The sequence below is a fragment of the Caloenas nicobarica genome, chromosome 14 (genome assembly GCF_036013445.1).
Source record: "Caloenas nicobarica isolate bCalNic1 chromosome 14, bCalNic1.hap1, whole genome shotgun sequence".
NCBI lineage: Eukaryota > Metazoa > Chordata > Aves > Columbiformes > Columbidae > Caloenas > Caloenas nicobarica.
The window spans coordinates 6,498,315-6,514,088 of NC_088258.1; the positions used below are offsets into that span (position 1 = coordinate 6,498,315).

Here is a 15,774-nt window from a genome sequence, read left to right on the forward strand (position 1 = left end):
CCATACAAACTCCTCGGGACTGTCAGTTCTCCAAGGCCTTATTTGAACAATTCACTGAGGAACTGGAAGGGGTAAGGTGATCTGAAAACACAGTGAAATTCTCCAAAAAACCCAGGAACGTTATTGTTTGTTTTTACCATATTAAGAAATAACTCCAGTCTATAGAAAATAGTATCAAAATATTGAAGATAATTAAATAGCATTCTTATAAAAAAACCCTTATAATTGCAATCAGCTGATCACACCTTGAACTAAAACCTGAATAGGTGTAGGAAAGCAAATGGTTCAATGTCCTCCTGTAATCTCCTGCTCCCTGTGGCCAATTTTCACTCCATCTTTAGAGAAGCCAAACTTTTTGCCTGGGTGGGTTTTGCTGGGAATTAACAGAGGGTCAGAAGTCCCGTCCCTGTTGTGGACCAGCAAAAAAGGCCCTTTAGTAGTTGGGAGGCAGAAACTGATTTCGGTCCTGCGATGGAGAGCATTTGCAAGGCAGATATTGAAACTGTGGGGCTTTGAGCAACCTGCTCTAGTGGAAGGTGTCCCTGTCGATGGCAGGGGAGTTGGAACTAGATGATCTTTAAGGTCCCTTCCAACCCAACCCATTCTATTATTCCATGCACCTGCAGAGCAACCCAAGCCATTTATCAGTTGGAAAATGAAATAACATCTGTGCTTTTCTTTAGCTCAGCCTGCTTGCCTGTATTCGAGCCCATCATGGAACATTTTGCTACAATGGATAAAATATCTCAGGTGGCATTTCAGTGATACAATAAAAACACTGAAAGGTGTACAGTGCTAGAAAAACTCTTCTGATTCAACATCTTAGCTGTCCTTCATAGTGTTGGTATTTTTCTACCAAATACCGTTTGGTCTCCTGAATTAAGAGATCAATCTCAATTTTGTCCACAGATGGGGAAGTTTTGCTGTTTCCATTTTGTCTTCATGCACAAAATAGAAGCAAACTGTAATTTATTTTTTGTGGACAAAATGAGTTTGGGTTCTTTCACTTTTCTTTTGGCATTCTTTCCTGTTGACAGCATGATTTGCACAAAATTACATTCTGTTGATAAAAACGTGCTGAAATGTCTTTCAGTTTCATTGACTGAATGATTTGCAGTAAGAGGTTTGACAAAATGCATGTTGTTGACAGAATGAAATGGGGTGGGTAGAAGGACGAATATACTTCAGACATATGGAGTGAGCAGTTATACACTCTCTTGGTTTGTTAAAAACTCTGCTCAGAGTCTATTAGAAAGGATTTTGTGGGATTTAGAGAAGACAATAGTTACTTCGGAAAATCTCATTTGCACAGATACATCTGGCAGTGGGGAAAGGCATAAAGAAAGTTAATGGGTGCAGAATTTGGCCAGAGATCATTGCAAGTGCTGTTATGCTTCTTTAGATGTCTTTCTATCCAAATAAATTTCCTCCATTAAGTTTACAGATTTCCTCATTCAGCTTTTAAGGGAATACTTGTACTGGAAATGAATGAGACAGGGAAAAGAAGTATGTTAAAATTTATGAAAACATCTGTTGGAAGTTCTGAGAAAGATGCTTTTGTTTTAATCATGTAAGCAAGACTGATGGATTTTATCAGAGCTAAGTACCGAAGAGTCCCAAATGGGCTCTTTATCCCAAAGGCAAACCACTTAAGCATATGCCTAATTTTAAGCATGTGAATAATGGCCTCATTGACTCCAGTGGAAAACTCAAATGCTACAAGCTGAGTATCTTGGAATCTAAGGTACTTTGGACTAGTGTTAAAATCATGACCAAATTCTACCAAAAAAATTATCTTGAGCATAACCTTACAAAATTGTTAGAGTTGGGACCAAGTGTTTTTAGTAAAATAAACCAGATTTGGTATATGCAGCTTGTTTTGATGTATTCAAATACATTAGGACAGAAATTTATGAAGATTTACATGGTGTTAAGCCTTAGGTGTGCTAACAGAGAGGATCAATCTGGTGGATAAGCAAAAATCTGTTGTCCGTAGTGATGTTGCTTTTATCCAGACTTGTTCATTACACAACATATTTACTGTTTTAAGCCAACTCTGAAAAGAACTTTAGCAGCTTTATTTTTTTTTTTTTCTTAGCTGTTTTCTCACAGCAGCATCCTTTTGTTGAGCACCAAGTCTGGCTGTCAGTCAGAAAGAAGGAGGAAGAATGAGAGGAAGATCTGTGCTCTTTCGGGAGTGGTTCTGTAGGTGTGGTAATGAGCTGTGGCTTCTTCTGGGAAATTTGGGTTGTGAATTAAATTGTACATGGTGCTAAGTTCCCATTGCAATGTCCAGCTCAGTTTTCTTTAAAGGTTGCTACGGGCATCAGAATATGGTGCCAAACTACCTCAAAACGTTATTCCAGACCATTATTGACATTTCAGGATGAAAACGCCTTTATTCCACCCTCACACTAAAAAATCCCACTGGCAGGAGACAGATCGGGGAATAAACAATAGTGCTTCATGTGCACATACTCAGTTCATTTTATTCTGCTGTCAAAAACTATCACATTTTTGTGTTTGAATAACAAATCTATCAAACCAAAGGAAACGCCTGTGTAAAATGCAGCTTACAAAGCGACGAGCTCCTTGTGGCTGGATGCACTGGGGCACTGCAGAAGCTGAGGAGCAAAGTGGAGGGGACAGAGCATCCAGCACACATCTCCTATTAGAGTAGACTGGATTACTCTGATGTTTGCAGTCCCAAGAGCTGACTTTTAGGAGTTTCAGTCCGATGTAGTGTGAGGCTGGGGAAATGAGCTGAGGAAAGACCAGACATATAAGCTAAGAGCACCTTCATGGCACCTATCATCTCTTCGCCTCTGATGGGGAGGTCAATGTTCATGATCTCTTCAGACAAGCATTAGCCAGGTGACCAAATGCTGTCATGCTTGACTCATTCCATACTTGCACCTGGTGGCTACTGATATCTGGTTTTGGAAAGCCTCAATGCACATTGCACATGCCCCTTTTGAATGGAAATGTTGTTTGACGACATTTAATGGCGCAGGAGTCACAGCTGCAAAACAAAATGTTTTACAGACATTTTGGAAATTGCCTTTTTTTTTTTTTGGCCATGAAAAAGCTTCTTCTATTTTGCTTGAATTGTATCATCATTCTCTTAGCTCTTAAGTAGCAATTGTCATCCAACTAACCAAGAGTTGGAAGTGCAGACTTATCCTCAGACTTAGGATGGGATGGTGTTTTAAGAAGTTATGTGGCTCTTTTAGCTGAAGCTTTTGTGTGCTTAGGGCTGGCCCTACATATTGGGCAAATGTGGGTGTCTATCTCAGGAAAACAACAGTCCAGGTAGATTGCTGTCCACAAACTGATGAAGAAGTCAGCTGGAGGGAGGATGGAATGCAGGTACTATTGTCAAACACATTTTCTTGAAGGAAATTTGCATGGCAAAAAATGTTACACAAAAAGGCTGGATTCTCCAAAGCCGTGGAAAAAAATGAGGGTAGTAGAACTTAAGTGAAATGGAGAACTTAGGTCAAATTACTTCCAAGTATGTAAGATATAAGCTGCGAAAAGAAGTCCATCAAAGCAAAATTTACACTTGAATTTAAAACACAGCCTGGCAGATTTTGCTGGAAGAGGGAGAATGCTGGAGTACAGTAACCAAGCACAGAGCTGGGGCTTACCTAACCAAGGAAGAGGATAGAGTCTGTCAGAGCATTTTCTAATTCTGTTTCTATTATCTGAGAGTACAGCAGATGACAAATCTGTTAGTTCAGAGTGTTGACACAATACACTTTTATCACTTTTTGTCAACAGAACATAATTGTGTTCAGATTACCCTGTCACAAGGGAATAGCCATAAGATCATGCTGTCCATAAAAATAAATGTCATGTTCTATTTCTGGGGAAACAAGGGAAATAGGAAAAGTAATGCAAGAAAAGAAAAACCTTGAACAAACTCTGTTGTTTGGGCAGAGTTTTTGTTATACAGACACCACGATAGAGCAGTTGCTCACCCACATCTGAATCCCTCAGGCCTCTATATTAGATGCCAAGCTCTTGTGCTTCTAATGTGTTTCGTTCCCTGTCCCTCCTGCCCCGTGGAATCCAAACACTTTAATGCTTGTTTCTTCCAGTGATCTTCTGTAGTTGTTACCAACTACGAATCACAAGCAGAGTGTCAAGAATAGGAATTCCAGAAACCCATCAAGGATGGAGAGCGATGCTCTGTGGGGCTTGGATGTGGTCAGGGAGTGGAGCGGTGAGCCTGATGGCAGGGCTGAGATGACAAGGAGGTCTCCAGTTCACGTTGTCTCCCTGACTGCCTTTGTTGTTGGTCTTCGGGGGACACCTTGCCAAAAACCTGAAGTACAAGCCCTTTGGGGAGATGGTAATTGTGGGACTACCAGCTTCTCTCTCCCAAGCTGGATGCCCATGGGAGGGAAGGCACTAAACTGCACCGTTCTCTGTTCCCACACAAAATCGCTCTACCTCAGGCGTCCATTTCCTAAACAAAGCGCAAACTCAGCTGCAGAAACATGTTGCATTTTTCAAGATTAAGCAAAGTGAAAACTAGTATTTTTAATAAAGCAGATGGAAATATTCAGTTGGCTTCATTCTAATGGAAATAGAATTCTTCCCATCCATCACCTTTTCTTGCAACAGCCTGGAGACAGCTGTAAATGGAAATCTGAGGGCTGAAGGGGTTTTGGGCAGGTAGTGGTGTTTGTGCACAGCAGACAAAGGGGATTAATCAGTATGGGGAGGAACCAGCATCACTTTGTGCTCTCTCATGCTCCAATGCAGGTGCAGTCCCTCCTGATTTCATGTAGCAATTCATGTAGCGATTCATTCAGATTTGAAAATAGAAACAAATTCTTTGGGGGAAGAAACAATCATAAAAATTAAGTCCCTTGCCAAAATCTAAACTCCATCTCCCTTTTCTCTCCAGATTTTCTTTTCTTGTGAAGTCATGTCACGTCTCACACCTTCCTATCAGTTTTTGACATGCTACTTTACCAACTAAGAGATCCAGAGGGTGTGGGGATTGTAGAAATCTTTAAAAAGAAATAATTAATCTCCACTGAGAGCAACGTGCTACCACGTATCACTCAGCGTTTCATCAATAGCCTGATGGAGTCAGGAGAGGTGACTGAGAAGGAAACAGGAACTAGCTTGCAATGTTTAATGATGAAAACTGAGACATTTAAAATCTCCAGTACCCATTTGCTATGCAGTCTGCTCAGATGCATTCAGTGTGATTACAGCACCTCGACAGAGGAGTTTCATCTTCTTGTGCTCTCGATGCTACTTTTATGGCAATTTAGAAAGTGATCACATAGAGTTGGAAACACTTATTAGTTAACACACGTAGCCTTCGTGTATGCTGTTCTTGCAAAGCTTTGAACTCTTAGAAGCTGTCGTACTGAGGAAATGTCTATCGCAGAGGTAGCTATGATTATATTGCTGTCTCTGTTCACTGAGTGACACTGTATGTAAGCTTTGTGCATGACACAGAGAGTCTCCAGCTTCATCTTAAGTTAGACGCAGAGGAGGTGCTTATTAAAGCAAGAGGCTGTTGGGAGAAAGTATCTGCCATCCTCCTGTAATTGCTGGCAGTTTTGGGAGACAGGGTTTGATGCCATATCCAACAGGGCTGCTGTTTCGGCTTGAGTTTTCACTCCTGCAGCCTAAAAAAAAGTCATTTAGGCTGAGATCCAGTGCAAGGACTGACCCTGCCAGCTTCCCACAGGTTAATTGTGAGTAGGTACCCAAATTGACTGTCCTCTCCACATTACTCAGCCTAACTCTCCTCCCTGACCCTACCTACATCTCTTTTGCAATAACATCACACTGTGCTGGATCCTGGTCTCCTGTGCCATTTTTCAACTCACCCAGATGCACTGAAGCTGCTTTAGGAAGGGAATTATTTTTTTGTTTGGAACTGAAACAAAGCAGGAAGAGTACAAAAACCACTCAAAACCTCCCAAACCTGAATAATGAGCAACTCCTAGAGATAAGGAAAAGTACGCATTGCTCTAAATGGTTTGCAGGAGGCACATAGCCACAGCAGGGAGGGCAGCAGGTTGCAGCCCACTGCGTCCAGTACGTTACTCTAGCTGGCTGGGTCCTTTATCCTGTCCTAGTATCTCAGCACACTCACAGTCAGTGGGACACCCAACCTTGGAGCTTCACTCTGGGACTTTTTTTTTCTTTGCATGTTTGTTTGTTTGTTTGTTTCTCCAGTTTCCATCAGCTACAAAACAAATGGTCTAATTCCCCCTTGGTTTGGGTGCTGAGATATTTATATGAAAGGATGGGATAATGGCCATATGCACAGGTAGATACCCAGAGGAATGCCACTAGTGGTGAGGATTCAATGAGAGAGTAACTGGGCATTAAACTGACATTTCAAAGAGAGAAGGGGATAAGGTGTCATCTGGTCACAGCTGTTCAGCTGCTCAGATGAGACACGGAGGGTTTCTCAGGTGGAGCAGGCAGGAGGGAGGCGCTGAGACACATTTCCATCTTTGCCTCTGGAGAGTCTCACTGAGATCACAGCTGAGTAGCAGCAACAGATGTTTGTTCCAACCGCCGTGTCAACATCCAAAAAATCAGTATGACAGGTAGTATCACCCCCTGAAGTATCATATTTGACAAAGTGGCCCTGGAGCAGGTGGGTAGCTTCAGATAATTGTTTTTGCTCCATGATGGATGAGAAGTGTCCCAGCTCTCAGGAGATGCATTCAGGAGTGGCTGCCATCCGATCCTGATGAATTATGGCTGAGTCTTAGATGAAGCCCTCAAAATGACATGGGACTGAAATGTCATTGAGCAGATCGTGGCAGCTCAATGGAGAGACATAAAAAGAGTATGAAGTTTTGAGAGTGCAACAGCCTAACTGGTACATATTGAGAAAAAAGCAACATTCTCCATCTCTTGCTTTGCTACTTAGATGGGGAAACTTTCCTCTTAATTCATGAAACAAATGTCCCTGACTTTCCAGTAAGTTTAGCTTACTGGAAATTTTTAAAGAAAGTTTTAGCTCAAAGTAACTGAATGCAATGCCTTATTTTTGCGTAATCACTGGTGCCAAGGGCTAAAATACAACACCTTTTTAAAAATTAAGAGCTTTAAAAATAAGATATCAACATCTCTCTCCAATTTCACAGTCACCATTGTCCTTCTCTACTAATTTCTCTCTTTATTAAAAAAAGACTGATTAGTTGTTCCTACTTGGTATGAAGCACAACTTGTCTCTGTGAACACTCCAGTGCAAAAGAAAAAAGTAAATGGGGAGAGAGAAGAAACTAATAAATGATTCTGCTTGACACCTTGGCAAGTACCATGAATGTCAACACAGCCACAGTTCAGTGAGACACTTACGTATGTGCTTATAGTTAAGCACGTGTTTAAGTCTGTTTGGATTCATCTTCCTGCCAAGGACATACTTCACTTGTGGGACATATGTGACTTAAGAATATGTTAAATGTTTCAGTGGTTTGGTACCAGACCAATAAATGCCCTTCACAAGTAGCTGACTAAGTACGTGCCGTTATTTCTCAGATAAAGGGTATTCACAACGGGTCCATTTGGTTGCTGGGCTATCAGCCCTGCTGATCTTCAAGTGTTGCACTGATTGAAGGACAACTGAGGGATAGGAGGAGCCTCTGATAATCTGTCTCTGCTTTTATCTACCTAGATTTTGCTTTGTGATCCCTGGCTAGCTTGCTTTGATATCTAAGAAGAAAACCAGCAAATCCGTACTACCGATTTGTGAGTTATGGATGAGAAGGAAGTGTTCTGACATGATGGGCTCCAGCATTGGCCAAGCATGCTGTGGAAGGGCAGAGGGAAACATGAGCTAGACGTGTCAAACAAATGTGTGAACATCTTCACATGTGGTCTGGCGTTTTAGTAATGATATTTTCAATGAAGATGTCAAGGATCACCTTGGGTTTTCCAGAGGTTACCTGCATAGTTATGACTAAGGTACTCTGGTAGGAAACATAAGACTTGCCTTTTATGCAGCAAAGAGAAATGATATTCTGGAGCCATTCCCAAGAATTCAAGGAAAACTTTGGAAAATTATAGAACTGGCTGGAATCTTACAGTTTTGCAAATGACATTGCTTTGTTTGTGGAAGTCATCCCAAGCTGCGCTTTTTGCATCTTTTTTCCCCTCTAGTGACTACATATGCGGTCTCAGTGTTATGTATGCAAGGGGCCTTGCTGGGCAGCTGTAGGTGGTCCTGCTGCTTGTTAAACATGACAGTTGAATGTGTGCATGAACAGAAAATGAGTGCAGTTCATCACAGCCTTTAGAAAGCTAATTGGCTACTAAGCTTTTGAAGGGTCAAATACATTAGTATCCAGCCCCACTCTACTCTTTGAACAGCAAGTGGTTGGGAGCAAGTTTGATTAGCATCCCTCTTCACTGTCCTCCACTTCTGATATATACTTACGAATGACCTTCTGCTGCAGAGTGTGTGTGAAATGGATAGAGAAAGACACGATCGCTATAAATAGCTTGCGGACAAGAGTTAAAGGCTGTACTTAAAACAAAGTGCATAATGTTTTTAAAGTAAATAATTAAGGCTAGGTTTGTGTGTCTCCACTTTAGTTAGAGTTTGAAGCAGCTGAAAAGCATCACATTTGATTTTCAACCCTTCTTTCAGTTCAAATACAAGCCATAGACAAATTTCAATTTATGTGCATTTGTACCCAGGCTTGTTCAGTCTGTCAATTGCTGAAAATCCATCAGGATTGTTTTTGCAGGATTTATTTCTCACAGTTGCAGACTTTCTTGCCGAATGATGTGTTACTGATCAATCCTGTAGTTTCAGAAATGTATGCTTTGGGGTACTCACCTGTCTTAACAGGATAGATATAATAAAAACAGTAGGTGAAATTATTTACTTGAGTGTTTTCTGAGAAGATGTCAGAACCTCTGAATTGGCTCCAGGAATGCTAGATGTTGTTTCAATTTTGAAAACAATTTCTTGTGGCCTGGCTGCAACTAGATGAACTGCTGTCTTGAACCTTCCCCAGAACTCAAACAGATACTTATTTATTATTCAAATGCAAGCTAAGAGCGGTAAACTCTTAAAATTCCCCGAAGCTCGCCTCTAAACATAAAGATCCATTAGTTCATTCTCGATAAATCATTCTTAATCATTCCCCCAAGTGAAATCAGACTCCTAATTTCTACCTCCCTGAGTTTTCTTCTTGGCTTTCTTTGACTGCGGGTGCAGCATTTTTGTCTTGTTCTGCCATTGACATTCATGTGTTAAAGCCAAACTTTGTGAAGCCGTGCGGAGGGCAATGTCCGTTCCTGATGTAATTCTCATTGTAGCCTGGAATGACCCCCATCCACTCATGGTGACTTCTGTTTGTTTTGGCCAGTGCCTAGAGCTCCATTTTTCTCCCCTCTATCTGGAAAGATATCTTGCATATCCTCCCTGTTTATGATCATACTCGCCTCTGATGTTTCCTCTTTAACATTATTATCCATCTTCTGGATTAGACATAAACCAAAGGCCCTGAATGCTCTTAGTCATTGAAGATCTGATGGCACTTTTCACAAAAGATGACTAACCTCCATGTCCTGGCCACAGGCCAACTTGGCTAATTACACTCTGCCTACCAGAAATTCCTCCTGCCATTTCAATGACCATGTTGTTTTTCATTTTATGTCCCAAACAGCTATTGAATAGATGCTATTTTTCACTCCGTGCTACAGCTCAGTAGTGAATGACACTTTAAGCTGGTAGCACTTCTTTCTGCTTGTAAAATGCTTTGAGCCTCCGGGACACGGTAACGTGCTCCATTTTTATTTTCAGCAGAGGTGTCCACACAGCGACGGTCCCCAGCCGCTCCACACCTTGCTGTGGAAGCATCCTGTGCCAGTTTCTCTTTTCTCCTTCCTAGCTGCTATTATCTCTCTAACATTTTATTGAATGATTCCAGTATTTATTTGTTCTCCCATCTTGCTTTTCTTGATGCCTTTAGAAAGAAGCACTGGGGAAGGTGCTTAGCTACTATGGAACAGCCTATGGACCAAGAGAAGTTTTGTGTGTTTCCAGTTGCTGAGAAACCCTGCCAAGGACTTTTTCCATATACGGGAGAACTTCTAATTTAAATGAATACAATTAATTCTGGTTGTCTTCTGGTTGGTTTTTAGTCTAAAATTAACTAAACATATGACTGAATTTTTCTCAGAGTCAGTTCCAAAAGGATCCAGGGGACAGGAGACTGTGGTGAGACTTGGCAGGTAGGAGGGCTGCCCCCATGAAGCCTGTTCATTTCAACTACAGAGTGCTCTCTCATATTCATCCTATTACCATCTTAAGGATATTTTCAGATCTCAGCTTTCACTCAATCCAAAAAGATGAGCTGCAAAACAAAGGACACCAGGTCATGCCAAGACGTATTTGGGAAGGGTAGAGAGGATGTGTGGAGCACGAAGAATTATATGCCCAGGGATAATCAGATTTGTACCATCTTTTCTATTCTTTTCTATTCTATTTGATGATGGTTTGCCAAAATCAACAACCCTGATTTTAATACAGGTGCCTTTGTTCCCAGAAATGGTCTGAATGAAACCTGGGATTATGAATTCTTTCCCACAGTCATGCTGAACCTTGGGAAGCCTTCCATGCAGTCGGTAATCCTTTTATTATTTATTTTTGCTTGCTCTGTTTGCTGTTATTAGCTTCCCCTATCCAGCTTTGATACTGCTGTTGTAGTATTTTGCTCTGCTACACCATGGTGTGAGAGAGGGGCAATACCCATTACAGATGGATCTCGTAAATGTGCCTTTGATTGTTAATGTGTCTTGGAAGGTCCAATCCAAATAATACCTGAGATGTTAGTATTACGAATGCTGTATGGAAGGGCTGCCAGCCATAGTTGAGTCAAAATTTCGAATCAAGGCTGAAACAGAAAAAGGCCTTGGAAATCTGCATGTTGCCTTCCATGCAAGCCCTTCAGGCACATTCAAATGTAGAATATGAGAACTAAGTATGAAAATTGAAGTAATGAAAAGAATTGCCCTAGTTTCACATTTCCTTTAAAACCTGAATCTCAGCCCAAGATCGTGAATAGGTCCTCTCAGGTTTATAGACCTATAAAGAGACCCTGGGCACTGTTTTGAGTAAACCTGGACTAATTGATGTCTAAGTGTTGAAAAAAATACGTGAAATCTATGGTTCAGCACAGTTTCAACACGAAAGCTGGTGAAACGTGTTAAAATGGAAAGGTGGTTGGTGGTTAATCGCATACCTGAGAAGCAAGCGATAAGAGTCCCTCATAGGGAGGTTTTTTGGGACAAGTCATGTCACATCTCTGTTTATCAGGTTTTCCATCAGTAATGACAGGGTGGGAAGACTTATCTCCCCTACCTGCCTGCCTTATTTGCAAAATGGTTTGAAAATCCCTGAAGATGGTGTAATAAGTGTCAAAATTGCTTCATTCGAAGCCATTTAAATTTTCTGTCTTTGGAGGTGTAGGAAATCTTACCTTTTCTACAGTGAAGAGACAGCAGCTGACCTATTAGTCTGCATCCTATATATAGTGATCCATCAACACTGGGATCAATTTCCTGAAGGTCACTTGCTCTTTTAAATCCTGCCATACTCTTTGAATTCAGTCAGCGTAGATTTGGCTTCTCACTTCCTCACCTGCATTTCCCCTTCTTTCTCTTCTGATAAACACAGACATTGCAGCTTTAAGATTTTAAGACCTTTCCCAGATGGAAAAAGTAGTTTGTCTTTTGCTACTTAACACTTCCTTCATGAGTTCATTTAAACATTGCCAGACATCAGAAGAGCAGAACTCAGCTGTAGGGTTATCTATGTCTTATTCCCCTTTTGTGTAGGTGGCAAAACTAATCTAGAACAAAACTGTTTGGTTCCCATAGCAATTTACAACGTGTAGCAACCATAATACTGCACTCTTCCCACTCCTTATCTACACCTGTTATTTCTTCCTTTGCCACCCAGCTAACAGCTATAATGCTGGCATTACTTTGAATGGCATTAAGCAGGCTATTCCCTAAGTTTCATGCAGTTTCTCACTGGTTTTGGTAAGGACAGGATGTACTTTTAATCTAAGTAGTAAAAAGTGAGCACTTCATTAATCAGCCGCTTCCAGTCGGAGTCTCAATGAAAAGTTAATTAAAGGAGTGGAATGAAGGGATATTACAGTGCATCTACTATCTTGGTGGATTATTTATATGAAATCAGTCATCAAAATTAGTCATATGCATTATCTTGCTGTGTGTGGTCTGGTTTGAAATGGTATGTTTGTTTCCATTCAGCTCCACTGGATACAGTTAAGATACACATTTGACATGTTACGCAGTTAGATCATATTTTGAAAGTTTATTACGCTCTCTATCTCTCTGTATCTGCAGGCTCAGCATCAAGGGACCATTAAAAGCTTTCAGCTGAACTTTGCAGTGTGTCTGAGATGAGACAAGCGACAAAAGTCATCCTTTCCCATAAGTTAACAGGCACAGCTGCCGAAACGTCTGCTGGTGTGGTGCTGGCTGCCGAGATGTCACCTCCCAGCCTTTTCCTGCATTTCAACGTGCTGGTGGTGCATCTGGCGGAAAGCTGCTGGGACAGCAGAGCCATGGCTCCTAGAGCCCTGGGACAACAGTGGCTTCGGTGGGAACAAGGTCCCCATTGTCCTCCCTGGCAGTGGCAGCAGGGGAGCATCGCTTGCACCCGGACCTGCGCCATCCTACAGAGTGATGCCATCAGGGAGCAAGATCACCCTGGCTCTCCTGTTAGATACCAGTAAACTTGTATCTACTGCAGGTATCATATCTCCTGCTTTTTAAAACTTTTTCTCTCACTTCTTCTCCTAGGATGTGCAACAAGAAGGCTCTTCAGGGTCTTCCTTCATTCTGGGTGGTCAATGAGATGCTCCTTCCCTCCCCTACTTGCACCAGCCTCTCCCGCAGAGGAAGCAGATAGAATTACGAATTTCAGGCAAGGAGAATAGTTTAATGATCCCTCTTTAAGGTCACTGTCAATGCTATTGCATAAATTCACCTACTAGGGGCTGCTGTAAGAGCAGTGCCGTTAAATGGAGACGGAGGGGTGTAGCATTACAAAGTGGTGCATGGAAGTTGCCCACTTAAATCACTGAAGCATTTTAATTGACATTCAGTAACTCTCTCCTTTTCTGAGGGCTGTCTTTAATAGAGTGAGCACTGCTAATGCCGGTCATGGGGTCATCTGTGCTCCCTGCCCCAGCTCCTGCCTTGAGCTGCAGTGACAGCACAGCCCCTGAGAAATGCAGCTGAAAATTTCATTTATTCACTGTAAAGGGGCAAAAATAAAAGCGCAGCCACTCGCTCAAGCACAGCACGGCTGAGAGCAAGTTCAGCATCGATGGGAAGAGCTGGGCTAAGAAAAAGTGGCTCTGTTGGCTGTGGGCTGGGCTCCCGGGCTGCGTGGTGGATGGTTGAAGCTTTCTGTGAATTTTCCCCAGAATATGTGGGAGAATTTGCCTGCTCATTTCAGTGGAGCAGGGAAAGCCATGCAGGGAGCTGGTGAAGTAGTCCAGCTGATCCCCTTCCCTTCACTCCTTCTTCACTTTTCTTCATTCATGTCCTTCAAATCTATTGCATTTTGAAGTCAGTGAAGGATTTCTCAAATTTCACATCAGCATCTGCCTATTTGAAGACAATGTGTTTTTGCATTCACTTTCAGAACATGGCAATAATTTAGTTATCTCCAACTTTCCTCTGCACTATTAGCAGGCAAATACTCTTTCACTACCTACTGCTTTGCTTAGTTGTAGGCAATTTAAGAGCTGATATAGGGACATGATAGGGAGTTCATCTTGCAGTTCCAGACCGGATATGTTGATCCTACAGAAGGAGGACCTGTGCTCTGTCCTCTTGAACATCTTATACACAGCTTCTCAACTAAATATAACAACAGAGAATTTGCCTCTAAGCTGCAAAAGGGCAAAATGGAAGAGAGCAAGTCCCAGGAAAGGGCGTGGTAAAAGTCTAAAATGTGTTTTAGACCCAGATCCTTTTCTACTCCCTGTATGTATTTTGGAAATTTGTCATCCTGAAACAAATGAACATCTATAGCTGAGATGCACTATTCTCATGAGGGACTGCAAAGAGCCTTAGGAAACCTAGCAAATCCAGTGAGTTAGATATGGCCAGTCTTGCTCCTGTCAGGTATTGCTTCACTCTGTGAATAGTCTCATTTTTTCCAAGGTTCACCTGCCTAATCTCTTTCTCCCAGCTGGTGAAGACCCATCGATCCTTTATGCTATGCTTCCTATACATGAGGCAGCTGGCGTGAACCTCTCAGCTACAGTGTGAATGAACGGGGAGATGCCAGACATTAAAAATCTTCTTGAAATTTCAGTACAGCATCTAGCAAAGCTAGGAAGAAAGCCACAATCTATATTATTATCCATATTTTATAATATTTTCTCATTAGCTTTCTAGTTACAGTGACTACAGAGTGAATATCTTCAGTTTCTCACAAAGGCATGATTTGTCCTATATTCCAGAATGAAATATAGCAGTAAGTAAAAGACGGATCTCTCTTGATCAAGGTTATATCCCCTCTGACTTTTCTCATAAGACATTAATAAGAGAGAGTCATTATCACATTCCATTTAACAGGTGTGTGGAAGAAAGGGAAATCTCATAATCATTTAATACCTTCTACAGTAACATCCTTCGTCAGCTTTTGCTAATTATGAAGCTGAAGCTATTTTCTATTTTGTTTTCCATTTAAAGCTGAAGATGTACTTCAGGAAACACCAATAGCAATTTATTTTCTAGGTTTTGCTTTCTTCATGCAAAGGAATGCCAAGGTAACCTCACAGGGTTTCGTTCAAAAACAAGAGTTCAGAGGAAAAATATCATGGCTTTAGACCACTGCCTCTGTTAGTTTATTAAAATATTAGTCTTGTAGGTGTGTTAGATTTGCCTTCCGCGGTGTTCAAAAATAGCTGTGAGAATAATGAGTTTCATCAAAAAGCATTAACTGGGATGTTACTTTCATTTTTTAACCACAGAACAAAGTGTCGCAGCCAGATTAAACAAGCCAGAAAGCATTTGTAGCGCACACAAACAGCTAGCAATTTTTATATATACCTTAACCATGGAAAATCCTGAAAGATATTAGCCATCTTCCACTGCAGATTGGTCAGAATCCCCAAGAAAGGTCAGATTGTTCGAAGTGGCTGGTATTTGTACCAGCTGACATGAAAAGGCTCAGTTATTTATAGTGGTTCGCCTGCGTCCCCGCAATGCTGGGGGACTGAATGAGATTGCAGAGATGAAAGGACATTTCATTCTAACAACTGCAAATAGCTGTAGCTCAGCAAACTTCTAAATCATGGCATTACCAAGCAGGAGAGTTGCCCAGCTTAAGCACAATTTTCAATACTAATGGAGATAACAAGATCACATAGGAACCTTTTTTTTGGAGGGAGTGCATTTTATTTTGATAATGTTTAACTCTCTGTGTGCGATCTAAACTTTAGGGCTTCCCTTCCAAGTTTTCCTTATGAGCTGTGTCGTCTTTATCTGGTTATGTCAACTAGCCACTGTGATGGGTTGGGTTTTTTTTAGCTATAGGACTTGGACAGGGAAAGCAGAAACCAGGGTCATATGAGGAGAGTGGTGGGCCTGGGAAGAAATGTGGATCCAAGTTCATTAGGGTGAGTGTTCACCCTTTTGCTGAATATTTGGTAGGCGAGTAACCCACCAGAGAGCAAGAGAGAGAAAAAGAAGACATTTCTGATGAAAAGAAAAACA

General features: G+C 41.5%; 1 long non-coding RNA gene across 1 annotated transcript; it reads right to left on the reverse strand.

Moving 5' to 3' along the window:
• Nucleotides 1–2,463: 2,463 nt before the first annotated feature.
• On the reverse strand, nucleotides 2,464–15,183 carry LOC135994372 (uncharacterized). Its single transcript, XR_010606989.1, has 2 exons — nucleotides 15,109–15,183; nucleotides 2,464–6,815 (listed from the first exon to the last, which is right to left on the reverse strand). It is a non-coding gene; the product is annotated as an uncharacterized LOC135994372 (long non-coding RNA).
• Nucleotides 15,184–15,774: the final 591 nt, after the last annotated feature.